This window comes from Herpailurus yagouaroundi, unplaced genomic scaffold (genome assembly GCF_014898765.1).
Source record: "Herpailurus yagouaroundi ecotype Mexico unplaced genomic scaffold, PumYag 29, whole genome shotgun sequence".
In the NCBI taxonomy this organism is placed as follows: Eukaryota; Metazoa; Chordata; class Mammalia; order Carnivora; family Felidae; genus Herpailurus; species Herpailurus yagouaroundi.
The window spans coordinates 111021350-111034298 of NW_024412377.1; the positions used below are offsets into that span (position 1 = coordinate 111021350).

The following is a 12949-nucleotide window of genomic DNA, read 5'->3' on the forward strand; positions in this document are numbered from 1 at the left end:
TTCTGGGTCACCAACAAATATTTTGTGCCTAGAATGTGCCAGCCGACTGTTGCAGGAATGCCTCCACCTCCAAACTGCTGCACTAAAGATAAACATGCCTTGTCCCAGTTGCAGGCTCTTGGTTTATCCTCAAGTCAAATTCAAACTGTTGAGCATCAACTATCCACTCTAAGTGAGAACCTTTACCTCTTCCCTCCAGGCACCTTCATGAAGCTTCAGGTATTTTATACGGCTCTTTCTGACCCCCCGGAAAGTTGGGTTACAAAGAACCATATTATATACATTGTCAATTTTATTTTGTCTTTCTCTGTTTCACAAGTAAGACAAGATTTCTGAACTTCCAGAGCAAGAAGTAAACATTTGATGTGACTTTTTGTTGTTGTTGTTGTTGTTCCATAGTCTTCGTAGTTGATAGTTGCTCATACCCACCGAAAACTTGACCAGTAATAACTGACAAACTTCTAAAAATCTGGGAAAGGAAGAAAATTGTTTGATTCCTCAATAGACAATGCCCACAATTTTACTTCCTTTCAGAATGGCTTCATTTCTTTCAGAAACCGAGAACTATGTGCATGTATATGGCTACATAAGGTTTGGTTTTTAACACAATGTGTGGTATCCTTTATTATAATTTTCTTTCTTTAAAAAAATTTTTTTAATGTTTATCATTTATTTTTGAGAGAGAGAGACATGGAGTGTGAACGGGGGAGGGGCGGATAGAGAGGGAGACACAATCTGAAGCAGGCTCCAGGCTCTGAGCTGTCAGCACAGAGCCAGATGCAGGGCTCAAACTCACAAATCGAATCGCAAGATCATGACCTGAGCCAAAGCCGGATGCCCAACCTACTGAGCCACCCAGGCACCCCTGTAATTTTCCATATCTCAAGTCACCAGAAAGTTTCCAAGTTCCCTGAAGGACGGACATGGAATATTCTAACAACTCCTGGTTTGTTCCTGTGTGTAAGTCTGGCCTGCTGCTTTTCCTCTGCCATCTGACACCATGTTCTGTAGAGCATCCATCTGATGGTTGGCTCACCTCTGCACTCCCCACCCTCCCCAGCCTTCTTTGTAAGGCTTCTACCTTACAAATGTGTTTGAGCAAGGCCACATCTCCACACTAAAGATATTCCTCTCAATTTACAATTCAACCATTAGAGATTTGGTTCTTTGGACCTTAATGAGCCCCCTTTGAAAAATATCACTATCCCCTGAAAGGCTAAGACTTGAAGCCATTACCATTTTATAATCCCAAGGAATTCGTTAAACTGACTGCTACCCCCTCCCCCCAGCCCCCATGGAAAATTAAATTCAGACAGGCACTGTAGGGTGGTCCTAATAGAGGGTGTCTGGGGTGTGGGTGGGGAGCATTGAATGAACGTCACTAATTTCAAAATGTTACCTTGGGTTTCCCATTCTTCAATTCATGTCTGTCCTTGAAGTTTCCCTTTCCTTTCTTTTCCCCATCTTGTACCCCAGGTTGTTCTACCTCTGTTCCTCTTACCTAGGTTTATCTCTGTGTGTGCATTATATCTGTGTGTGCAAATGCCTCTGTGTCCCCCAGGTCTTTGTCTTGACACCGACTTGTCTTGCAGTGTAACCAAAAAAAAAATTAATTCAGATTACTTCTTGGATGATTTAGGTATTTTCAGCTTCATTAACAGCTAATCACCACACAATGAATTACTCAACCAGGGTTTGAAATATGCCTCCAAGGTGGCTAGACTAACTGGAATGATCGTGTAAGGGGACTTCAGGAGGGTATCATATACACACAGCTATTATGTCTTTGTGGGAACATGTGTTTGCGTATGAATTGTCTGTGCATGTTTTTGGCAGGCCCCCTTTCTTATTCTCCATTCCCTGCCCCCTCCCCCACCCTAGCCTCTGCCAGGTCTGCCTACAGATCCCTCAGTCATGAAGCCTCCCGGAGAGCAGTGAGAGCTCATTAGGTCTAGCAGCCTTCTGAGAGGAGTGTCCCAATGTGCCCGCAGGTGAGCCAGACAGGCCAACTGCACCCTAACAGGGTTCAGAGGCTGGCTGGGAAGTGAAAGATGTGTAGCCAGAAGGCTTGGAAAAGTGCCACTGGGGACACAGCCAGGTATCTTGCCGCCCTCAGAAAATGTTCCTCTTGCCTTACCCTAAGGAACAAATTACCATCCAACAAAGAAGTGTGACCTTGGAGCCGAAGTTTTACGTGGACTTCTTCTCCAACCACTGAAAATATTCTGTTTGGTGATGAGGGTTTGGTCGGTGTGGGAGAAGATGAGACCCACCCCTACGTACACACATATAACAGATCGCTGACTCCAACAATGGCTTTGACCAAAGCCAGCTCAGCCTAAGTGGTAGCATACTGAGGTAGGCATCCACATGCAGGTTCTGTTTTTACAGATCTGGCACCAAACACCAAGTCCTCTGGCCACACAAAGTGCTCTGTGGGCAGGACTAGCTGTTTGCCCTCGCCAGAAACCACTTTCATGGCTGGTTGGATTTGTGAGGGATTTTTCTGCTAACATTTGTCAATGACCATTGTCAGGTGTTGCTAGGGTTGCAGGAGAAAGGTTTCACTTGATTGGCTGAGCAACTGTATTCTGTAACCAATCCAAATGCTGTGCCTGGGGGAGGGGAACTCAACATGATAGAACAATATCAAGCATAAGCAGACACATTCCGGGTACTAATAAGGCGTCTGGAAAAATGGAATTATAGTGTGCAGGAATCCCTTGCCCTTCTATAGTTCCAGCCATGGCTTGGTTGCTGTTCAAACTGTTCCAGCCTAAGTTAAAGTCATTCCCACTGATTGGAGGATATCAAGATTTCAAAACCGGGAGTAGCAATTGTGAGGAGGAAGTAAAACTCCTTGCTCATTGTGTTTTACAGCCTTCCTTAGTAAAACTGCTGAATTGTAATTTAAAATATTCCACCCTTTCAAATAAATTAAGTGCAGCCCTTAAAAACAGGAAATGAGAGAGGCGCACACGTATTGTCAACTAAACATTCACAGACCTCGTATCACAGAGCAAAGTTGAAAGTCACAGAACAGTCCTGTGAATTCACTTTAGAAGAATGACAACAAGGGTCACCACCAAGGGAGACGTTCTGCCTCTGGCAGTGCACTCTAGGGCTGAAAACCTGAATGCTAATTAGAAAACAAATGAAAGACAAACATCAGCTTGAAGGGAAATTTGGAACTCAGAAGATCACAGATATTGTGAGATTCAGATAAACCTTATGGTACTAAGGAAAAGTTAGAGGATACTTGACGGTAGCAATGGCTGCCCCCTCCCTTCAGAAAATATAACTGCTAGTCAGCCAGATGTTCCTGCCGAACTCTGGTAAATATATCAAAAGAATTATCTTGCCTAAAAAGTAAGTGAAGCTTCTGTACAGTACTGATTTCCCATTCAGTTATCAGTATAATCACCAAACTTTGGCATTTTTATTGTCAGTTTTTATTCAGTCACAAGAAAAGTTTCTTTAGTCTTCTTCCTTACCATGTCTCTCCCTTTGTTCTCAGACCAGTTCCTTAGAAGATGGAGCGGCAGAATATAAGAATACAGAGAGGGGCGCCTGGGTGGCTCAGTCGGTTAAGCGTCCGACTTCGGCTTAGGTCATGATCTCACAGTTTGTGAGTTCGAGCCCCGCGTCGAGCTCTGTGCTGACAGCTCAGAGCCTGGAGCCTGTTTCAGATTCTGTGTCTCCCTCTCTCTCTCTGACCCTCCCCCGTTCATGCTCTGTCTCTCTCTGTCTCAAAAGTAAATAAACGTTAAAAAAAAAATTAAAAAAAAAAAACACAAGAATACAAAGAGGAAGAGAGGAAGGGCACAAAAGAGAAGGGGGGTGGTGGTGGGAAGGAGGAAGGAAGGAACAGGAGAGAGAGGGAGAAAAGGAGGGAGGAAATAAAGAAGGAAGAAAGAAAGGAAGAGTCAGAGGAAAGAATCAGTGTATGCTTCCCATGGGTCCCATCCAGAATTATCCATTTCTCTTATCCAACCCAGGCTCTTCTGCTTGTAAAGGACCCTGCAGCCTAGCCAATCCAACTGAGCCAAGTGAGTTTCAGGCTGAAACAGGGTTTCAAGGTTCTGCATTTTACTTTATATACATTTTCAAGTAGCTCAAAGTGAAAAAAAGAAAAAAAAAGATTCCAAGACTGGGTTTTGGATACTTTCACCTCCCACTCCCATTGGTATAAAGAAAAATATGCAGGAGCAGAAAATGGTCTTGGGGAGGGTTGGCAACAGGACAGCTTCACAACCCTCCCCACCACTTTCGGGTACCCACTTAAGTCCACCCACATGGCTGGCCAGGGGGACCGACCTAGCTGACTTCACCCAAGATCCCTGAGTGCCTCAATGGAGACAGTAAAATAGCAGGAATCACTATTCCAAAGAAGAAGAAACTTGGGGAGTATTTTTGGTTCCCTTTTTGGTTGCATGTGTTGCTAAATGCAGATATTTGTGCTGTTGGCAACATCTTAGGAAATGATTTAACCTACTTGCATAGCCAGGCATAATTTATCATGTGGCCCTGTGACTCTAACCCCATTCATTTCTCCCTTCTGATTACTTCAATCATGTTTGTGTATGAATTACTCAGGACATATCTTTGTTTCAGAGACCCTGAAATCGTACTTGATTTTTCTAACTCAGAACCTAGACTTCCCTCATCCTGACCTTATCTGCTCTCTTCAGGAATAGATCCAGGAGGCCAGGAAATCTTACCACCCACATCTAATCTTCATACTCCAGCAACTGGACAAGGACTGGTGGGTTAGGAAACTCATCGTTAGCCTAGATCCTCTCCAGGCCTGGCAGGCACACCCACATAGTCATTGGGGAATATTCTCCAGGGTTAAAACCACCTAGAGCTTTGCTAATTGGTGCTCTCTCTCCATAGTTCATATTTCCAGATAATTTCCAGTGAGAATCATACAATCAGTAACCAAAGGAATTGGTTATAAAAACCTAGAGGATCAATGAAACCCAAAAATCCAACTGCTCGTTTCAACCTGTAGTCAAACAGCAAAAATCATCCACTCAAGTCTCACCCCTTTTCTTTCCTGAATCAGTCTCTAATAAAGAAGGAAATCATTTCAGTGATTTAAAAAAAAAAAAAATAGAGGACAGAAGACACAGAAGGCCCAGGGTAACCCACAACTAAATAAGCAGTTTCAGAACATTAATGATCCCAGGAAAAGATGGAATCAGAGAGGGAAAGACACGTAAGGGAGTTGGCATGAAAGTTTGAAAGACCACATTCAGCCCACACCCTCAAGAAAGTGTCTAAGAGAAAGTAGGCCAGAACAACAATGAAGATAGGGTGAAAAAGATGTGAGTTTAGTTTTCAAAATGTCATGTCCGTATTGAGTGTCCCTTAGGTCCCAAAAGGAAACAAAGGGAGAAATCAAACAGCTTTAGTGACAACACAGCATTTGGCAAAGAGTCTGGGGTGCAATCTTGGGAAGATGTGGAGCCCAGTAACAGGTTGAAAGAATCACAACAGGTTGAATGTCTCTTCAGCTGGTTTCTATTTTTCCAAGTTCTGCTTTTCTCATTGTCGACCATTCCCCTCTTCAATCTGCTCTTAATTTTGCCCCATGCTGTCACTAACACCTGGGTCTCTCTGTAGATTTCTTTCCTTTAGTTCAATTCCTTGAAGACTTTGTGGGGAAGACTTCATCCATTCATGCCATACATTCAAACTGTTTATAATATGATTTCTCGGGGCGCCTGGGTGGCACAGTCGGTTAAGCGTCCGACTTCAGCCAGGTCACGATCGCACGGTCCGTGAGTTCGAGCCCCGCGTCAGGCTCTGGGCTGATGGCTCGGAGCCTGGAGCCTGTTTCCGATTCTGTGTCTCCCTCTCTCTCTGCCCCTCCCCCGTTCATGCTCTGTCTCTCTCTGTCCCAAAAATAAATAAAAAACGTTGAAAAAAAATTTAAAAAAATAATATGATTTCTCAATAACATATGATTAATTAATTAAAAAAAAAAAAACATTTGTGATGCCCATAAGCCAAAGGACTGACTTGATACCATAACATGACTTTGACCAGGTGGTGACTCTTTCCACCAATAAAACAGAAGACTCAGTCTATGGAGCATGCGACTCTTGATCCCAGGGTTGTGAGTTTGAGCCACATGTTGGGTGGAAAGATTACTTAAAAATAAAAAATAAAAATCTTCGCAACGAAACAAACCGAAAACAGAAGTCTTGTTATTGTAGTGCAAAGTAGCAAGGGAGGTCTAGAATTTGTTTCATCGTCTGGGATACTGAGAGTGAGTGTTTACAAGTCACCAGGTTTTCCTCAGTTGTTCCCAAAAATGCATGTAAATAGATGTTTTTTTTCAGGAAGACACATCTATTGCAATTAAGCCAGTGAAGCTTTGAGTGTTTTTGAGGCTACAATAGATTTTTGGGTACACCATTTATTGAGATCAATGTGCTTTGTTTAGGTCACAATAACCATAAAAGAAAACACTGATAAATCAGACTTCATCAAAATAAAAAAACTTTCCATCACTAGAGACCATTAAGCAAATGAATAGGCAAGGGGCGCCTGGGTGGCTCAGTTGGTTGGGCACCAGACTTCAGGTCACGGTCTAGCGGTTTGTGGGTCTGAGCCCCGCATCGGGCTCTGTGCTGACAGCTCGGAGCCTGGAGCCTGCTTCAGATTTTGTGTCTCCCTCTCTCTCTGCCCCTCCCCCACTCACATTCTGTTACTCTGTCTCAAAAATGAATAAACATTAAAAAAAAATTTTTTTTTTAAGAAAATGAATAGGCAAGGGACTCCTGGGTGGCTCAGTCTGCTAAGTGTCTGTCTCTTTGACTCCAGCTCAGGTCTTGATCTTGCAGTTTGTGATATGGAGCCCCTGTCAGGCTCCGTGCTGAGAGCAGGGAGCCTGCATGGGATTCTCTCTCTCTGCCCTTCCCCCGCTGGCAATCTCGTTTTCTCTAAAAAATAAATAAATAAACATTTAAAAAATAAAATGAGGAGTACCCGGGTGGCTCCCTCAGGTAAGTGTCTGACTCTTGGCTTCCGCTCAGGTCATGATCTCATAGTTTGTGTGTTGGAGCCTCCTATGGGGCTCTGCACTGACAGACCTGAGCCTGCTTGGAATTTCTCCCTGTGTCTCTGACCCTCCCCAGCTTGCTGGCTCTAAATAAATAAATAAATAAATAAATATTTTAAAAAATTTAAAGGAAAATTAATAGGCAAGTCATGGACTGAAAGAAAATATTTGTGAAACATAAACTCCACAGAGGACATCAGTCCAGAATGTATAAAGGACTCCCACTGAACAATAAAGACAAAGAAAATTTTGAATGAACAGAAGTTTTGAACAGATACTTCACAAAAGAAGATGTATGAATGACAAATAAGCACATGACAACGTGTTCAATGCCCTTATTCATTGGGAAACGGCAAATTAAAACCACAATGAGGCATTACTACACCCTCACCAAAATGGTTTAAAAGTAAATAGGCTGACAACATTAAATGTCAGCAAAGATGGGAAGCAACTGGAACTCTCCTACATTGTTGGTGGGAGTACAAAATGGTGCACCCACTTTAGAAAGAGGAATGGCAGTTTCTTTGAAACAAAACACACATTCATCCTGTGATTCAGCAGTCAACACCAATGGGTCTTTTCCCACAAATGGGAAACGAAAACATAAATCTTTAAAAAGACTTTTATAAAAATGTTCCCAACAGCTTTAGGCACAATAGCCAAAAACTGAGTATGGCCCAGGTATCTATGAGCAGGGAATAGCTACACACACTGTGGTATAGTCATATAATGGAATACTACTCAGCAACACAATGGAACAGATGAATTAGTGTTACACGATAACATGACTGAATTTCAAAAACAGTAGGCTCAGTGAAAGAAGTCTTACATTAAAAAGTTCATCCTATGTGATCCCACTTACATGAAATTCTAGAATAGGCAAAACTAATCTGCAGTGACAAAACTCAAAACAGCAGTTGCCTCTGGGAAGGGAAGTAAGGGTGAGGATTGACGGGAAGTGGCACGAGGGAACTTTCTGGGATGATGGTAATGTTCTATGTGTTTACAGAAGCTTGGGAACACAGGTATACATTTGTCCAAACTCAGAAAATGTACACTTAAGATTGTACATTTCATTGTATATAAATTTCACAACAGAAAAAAAGAAAGGAAATATTGAAGTTTTTAAGTGGAAATTGATTGATGCTTACAATCTACTTTGAAAGGATTAATAGAGGAGGGATGTACAGATATGTGATAAAATAAAAATGGTTAAATGTTAAGGGTAGAATCTATGACTAGATGGTGGGGCATATGGGTATTCACTGTAAAATTCTTTCAACTTTGTTTGGAAACACTCATAATAATGTGCTGGGGAGAGACATCGATATGCTAGTCTGACCTGTGGATTCTCCTCAGTTGTTTGTCAGATCTGAATGCTCTCTCTCTTAATATTCATATTAAATTATAAATAGGGTAGATAAAGGCTTGGATTTGGAAGAATCTCACATCTGAGCTCTCTTCCTTTTCAAATCTAGTCTTTCGTACCTTTTTATTTTAGCAGACAAAAGAAGCCAGGAAATGGTTATTATGAGAGGAAGGGAGGGGGAGAGACCTGTGACCCTAAAAAAAACCCCACAAAAAACTCCTACTGCAAAATATTGAATATCAAGAGCAGGCACGCACTCCAGACTAGCAGAATCAAGAAATTAATGAAAACACCCAGACTGCATCCTCAGAACCACTGAGGAATGATAATTACAGACAGTATTTCTGGAGCAATACATAACCTTGATTCCCAGGACACCCCCTAAAGCAGTCTAATAGTATGCTATTTGTGGAAGGTTTTTCCACCTTTAATAACAGAGAAATAATGTTAGAAGGAAAGAAATCCCTTATTTAGCCACTGGGGTACCATTACTAAGCCCCAGCTGAAGGCCCCCTTAAAAGCATCCATATGGTAAAAGAACATGTTTCCCAACGAAATCAAAACTGAGTACATCTGAGACTTCTGAACATCTTTTTCCTTGGATCTTAAAATGGATTTGTGCATATTTGTGAAAAAAAATTTTATGATGTGCTATCTTCCAAAGTGAATGGTTATTTATAATTCATAAAAGACCTGAGCACAGGAAAATTCTTCCCTTTTATTAGCCCTGTAAAGTTAGACCAGCTGATCTTTTAGTGCATATTACAGACATCAAATTCTCCGTCTGGTTGAAGTTTCTCTCTTCGCACTAAATGCAAAGAGGCAGGGCTACTGAAGCTGTTGTTCAAAAGCTGGCAGGGTCCAAATCTCTTTTGATTAAATGTTAAGTAAACAAAAAATCACCCTCAGAGCTAGTCTCTAAAGACACAAAAGGGAAAATACTTGGAATGCTAAACATGCTTTTTAAATCTTGCACAGCCTTTATAAAATACAACGGCATACTTTTTTAATGGATTTTCTTTTCTATTTTCAACATTTAGCCATCATCTTTGGACACAGTTGCCACATCATTTCCTCTCAGCTGCTGCTGGCTGCCTGTGAGTCATAGTACAGGTCCATGAGCAGAAGTGACTTGAGCAGGAGAGCACGGGCACCAGGGATTTGGACCCATTACAGGGAGCCCTGCTGCCAAGGGCTCCCACCCAACTGCACCTGCACATCCCCATCATGATATCATAGAAAGTTATTTCCTTAGAAGAATCCAGCTTTCTTAGCTCACCCAGCCAGGACCACGTCCACCTCAATTACTAGCATGCCATGGACCCACATAAGAGGGTTTCACAGAATTCTTAGAGATCTACGTTCATTCTGATAATAACACATGGTTTTGCTTTCTTTGAAGTTCCCTGCCCTCTAATATTCCAGATGAGCCTTTTGAGCTCCATGATAGAATTATCTGGAGATAGAAACTCTTTCTGTATTCTGACTTTTAAGTACCTTGACTTTAAATTTAGATTTCTAACTGCCAAATACAAAAAGCCAACTCACTTATAGGACAGGATCCTTGGCCAGAAAGGATCACCTTGGCTTGAAGGGACAGGGGTAAATGATACAAATGCTTTTTGAGGAAGTTTTTCACCATCTCGTGCTGCCTGACTCAGAAGATAAGAATGAGGAGATCTCAGCCTTTCGAGGATACGTCAGCTTGCACTATGTAGAACCAGCGGTGGGAATGGAAAAGGCAATATTTATTCTGAGGGCCCTGACAACATCATCATTAATTCATTTGTCCACTCCTCAGTGGTTTGCATTTTACAAGATCCAGAATGAGAGAGGCCCATGAGCTATAATTCTAGTCCTCCTTTCCCCCTTCTACCCTCACGCTCATTCAGCATTAAGCACTGCTCAAAAAAAGCTAGAAAGATGACAAAACTAAATATGCAATCATACTAGTTTTAACTTAACACTTCCAGAATTTATTTGCCTATCACATAAATGAAATCTTTCTCCAGCCTTTCCTTGCCATCACCCACCCCCGCAAAACATCATTACATAACCCAATGTTAATTAATTATCTCCTGTGTCCTGTGCCTCTCACCTGCCCTCCATTCATCCACCCATGCTACAAATATTCCTGGAGTACTCACCACCCTCCAGGCCCTATTGTGGACATGAGAGGCAAATAATTTCTAATCCTTGCTTTTAGGGAGCTTACAGTCATATAGAAGATGGTCTCGTCTGTGTCTCCTCTGCCTTCATTGACTTTCATTAACTTTCTGCTGCTACTCCATCAGGACAAGAAAACAGGAGATCTTACTTTGCTCAGACAATGCCCCTAGGTTCACGAAATTTGCCTACCCGGTTTTCTTTGCTTGCGACCCACCGGGTCTGTGGAAACCTGATATGCAGTCGTCATGAAAAAAAGTAAAGTTTACTGCAGTGGGAGCAAATGTCAGGACATATTTTGGACAGGGCACACAATAGTGCCAAATACTCACTCTACACCGAGTACAGTGTATTTGGTTTTCTCTCCCCTTTCTAGGCTACTCACCTCTCCTCCAGAACTAGGCCTTTGGGGTTGCAGTTCATTTGGCCAATCACCCCTTTGCGTCCTTCAGTCCCATTATCTCTCTCGTCTCCAGAGATGAGCCATGGGATCCTTTCTCTGTGGAGGCCCTAAAAGTGTAGCTTCCTTATCCAACATCCACTGAGCTGTGTTCTTTGACATAGTGTTATACGTTTTTGGGAATGGGTGTGTAACTGAGTCAGAAAGAAACCTCACTGAAGGAGAGGATGCCAAGAAGGTACCCAAGGCTTCCCCTTCTGCTACAATCAGCAAAACCTCTAACACTAGGGTTTGTTTATCACGTTTCACAAACAGACCAGAAAAACTCCCTTGGCTAGTACTCCTTGAAGAAGTTTCCAAGCTTTCACCCCCCTGGGTAAGGCTGGAGGTCCCCACCTGCTGTCTGCATCTCACGGAGGCTGGGTTCCAGGTATGCAAATATGTTACTGGTGAGTCAAGCCCTGGCTCCTCTCAGCCCCAGAGGTTGGAGAACAGAGCCTGAGGCAGCTGGGGCAGCCACTTGAGAAAGATAACTCAGTGTTGCTCACGGCTGGGCTGATAAGAGTCTTCCGGGGAGGTGACTAAAGACAGCGCCCCCTGTTTGCCTAGAGACCAAAAATTCTGGTCTGCTCCTCAGCCCCGCGTGCTGGTACTTGGTGCAGAGGCCTGTCCCAGTCCTCGAGTTTTACCCTTATCCTCAAAACCCCCAACCTTCCAAGTCAGGTTCTCCCTCACCCCTCATTCCTGCTCACCCTGCACCAAAGGTGAACCTTTCTGTCAGGTCCTCTGCCCTGTGTTTATGACTTTCACTTTGGGCAGCACTAGCCCTAGATTTCCATAGCCGCTTCACCCTTGGTTGCTTAGCCCACAGGCTTCAACAGAATATACTGCCATCCACTTAAGTAATTTTAAATTTTCTGGCAGCTCATTGTTAAAAGTTTAAAATAAACAGGTAAAATTAGCTCTTTTGCCTCCAAAATTTTTAAATTATTTTAAATGGCTTTATTGAAATATAATTCACATACCATATGATTAACCCATTTCAAAATGTACAACTGAGGGGTGCCTGACTGGCTCAGTTGGTGGAGCATGTGACTCTTGATCTCAGGGACGTGAGTTCAAGCCCCACGTTGGGTGTAGAGCTTACTTTTAAAAAATTAAAAATTAAAAATTAAAAAAATAAAATAAAATAAAATAGAGTGTACAACTAAACAAAAATTTAAAGATAAAAATAAATAAGTAAAAAAGAAATAAAATATACAACTGAATATATTCACTGAGCTGTGCAACATTGCCAAAATCAATTTTAGAACATTTTCGTCACTTCGTGAAAAAAAAAAACAAACAAACATACCCATTAGCACTCACTTCCCATTTCCCTCCAAACCACTCCCCTCCCCCCAGCCCTAAGCAACCACTCCTGTACCTTTTGTCTATGGATTTGCCTATTGGCCACTTCATACAAGTGCGATCACAAAATGTGTGGGTTTTTTGCATCTGGCTTCTTTCATTTAGCATGTTTTCAAGGTTCATCCCTGTTGAAGCATTCACTGTAATAATATATTTTGTTTAACTGAATCTATCCGAAATATCATTTCAACATGTAGTCAATCTTAAGAGCAATTAATGATGTTTTTGGCATCCTTTTTTTACTATAAACTCTTTTGAACTTTAGTGTGTATTTTACACTTACAGCCATCTCGTCAGACCAGCCACAATGCACCCTCTCAATAGCCTCCTGTAGCTGGTGGCTACGGTATTGAACAGCACAACCCTAGCTAGATACCTCTCTGTTACTCCTTTTGTATTTTTATTTTATTAAAAAAAATTTTTTTAACATTTATTCATTTTTGAGAGACACAGAGAGACAGAGCATGAATGGGGGAAGGGCAGAGAGAGAGGGAGACACAGAATCCAAAGCAGGCTCCAGGCTCTGAGTTGT

At 42.1% G+C, this 12949-nt stretch overlaps 1 long non-coding RNA gene across 2 annotated transcripts in view; it reads right to left on the minus strand.

Annotated features, from left to right (window-relative positions):
* Positions 1-279: 279 nt before the first annotated feature.
* The window catches only part of LOC121015447 (uncharacterized), a 31692-nt gene continuing 19022 nt past the window's right edge, over positions 280-12949 (minus strand). For both annotated transcript variants that reach the window (XR_005783834.1, XR_005783833.1), the window contains exon 5: positions 280-469. This is a non-coding gene — a long non-coding RNA (uncharacterized LOC121015447). The remainder of the gene's footprint in view (positions 470-12949) is intronic.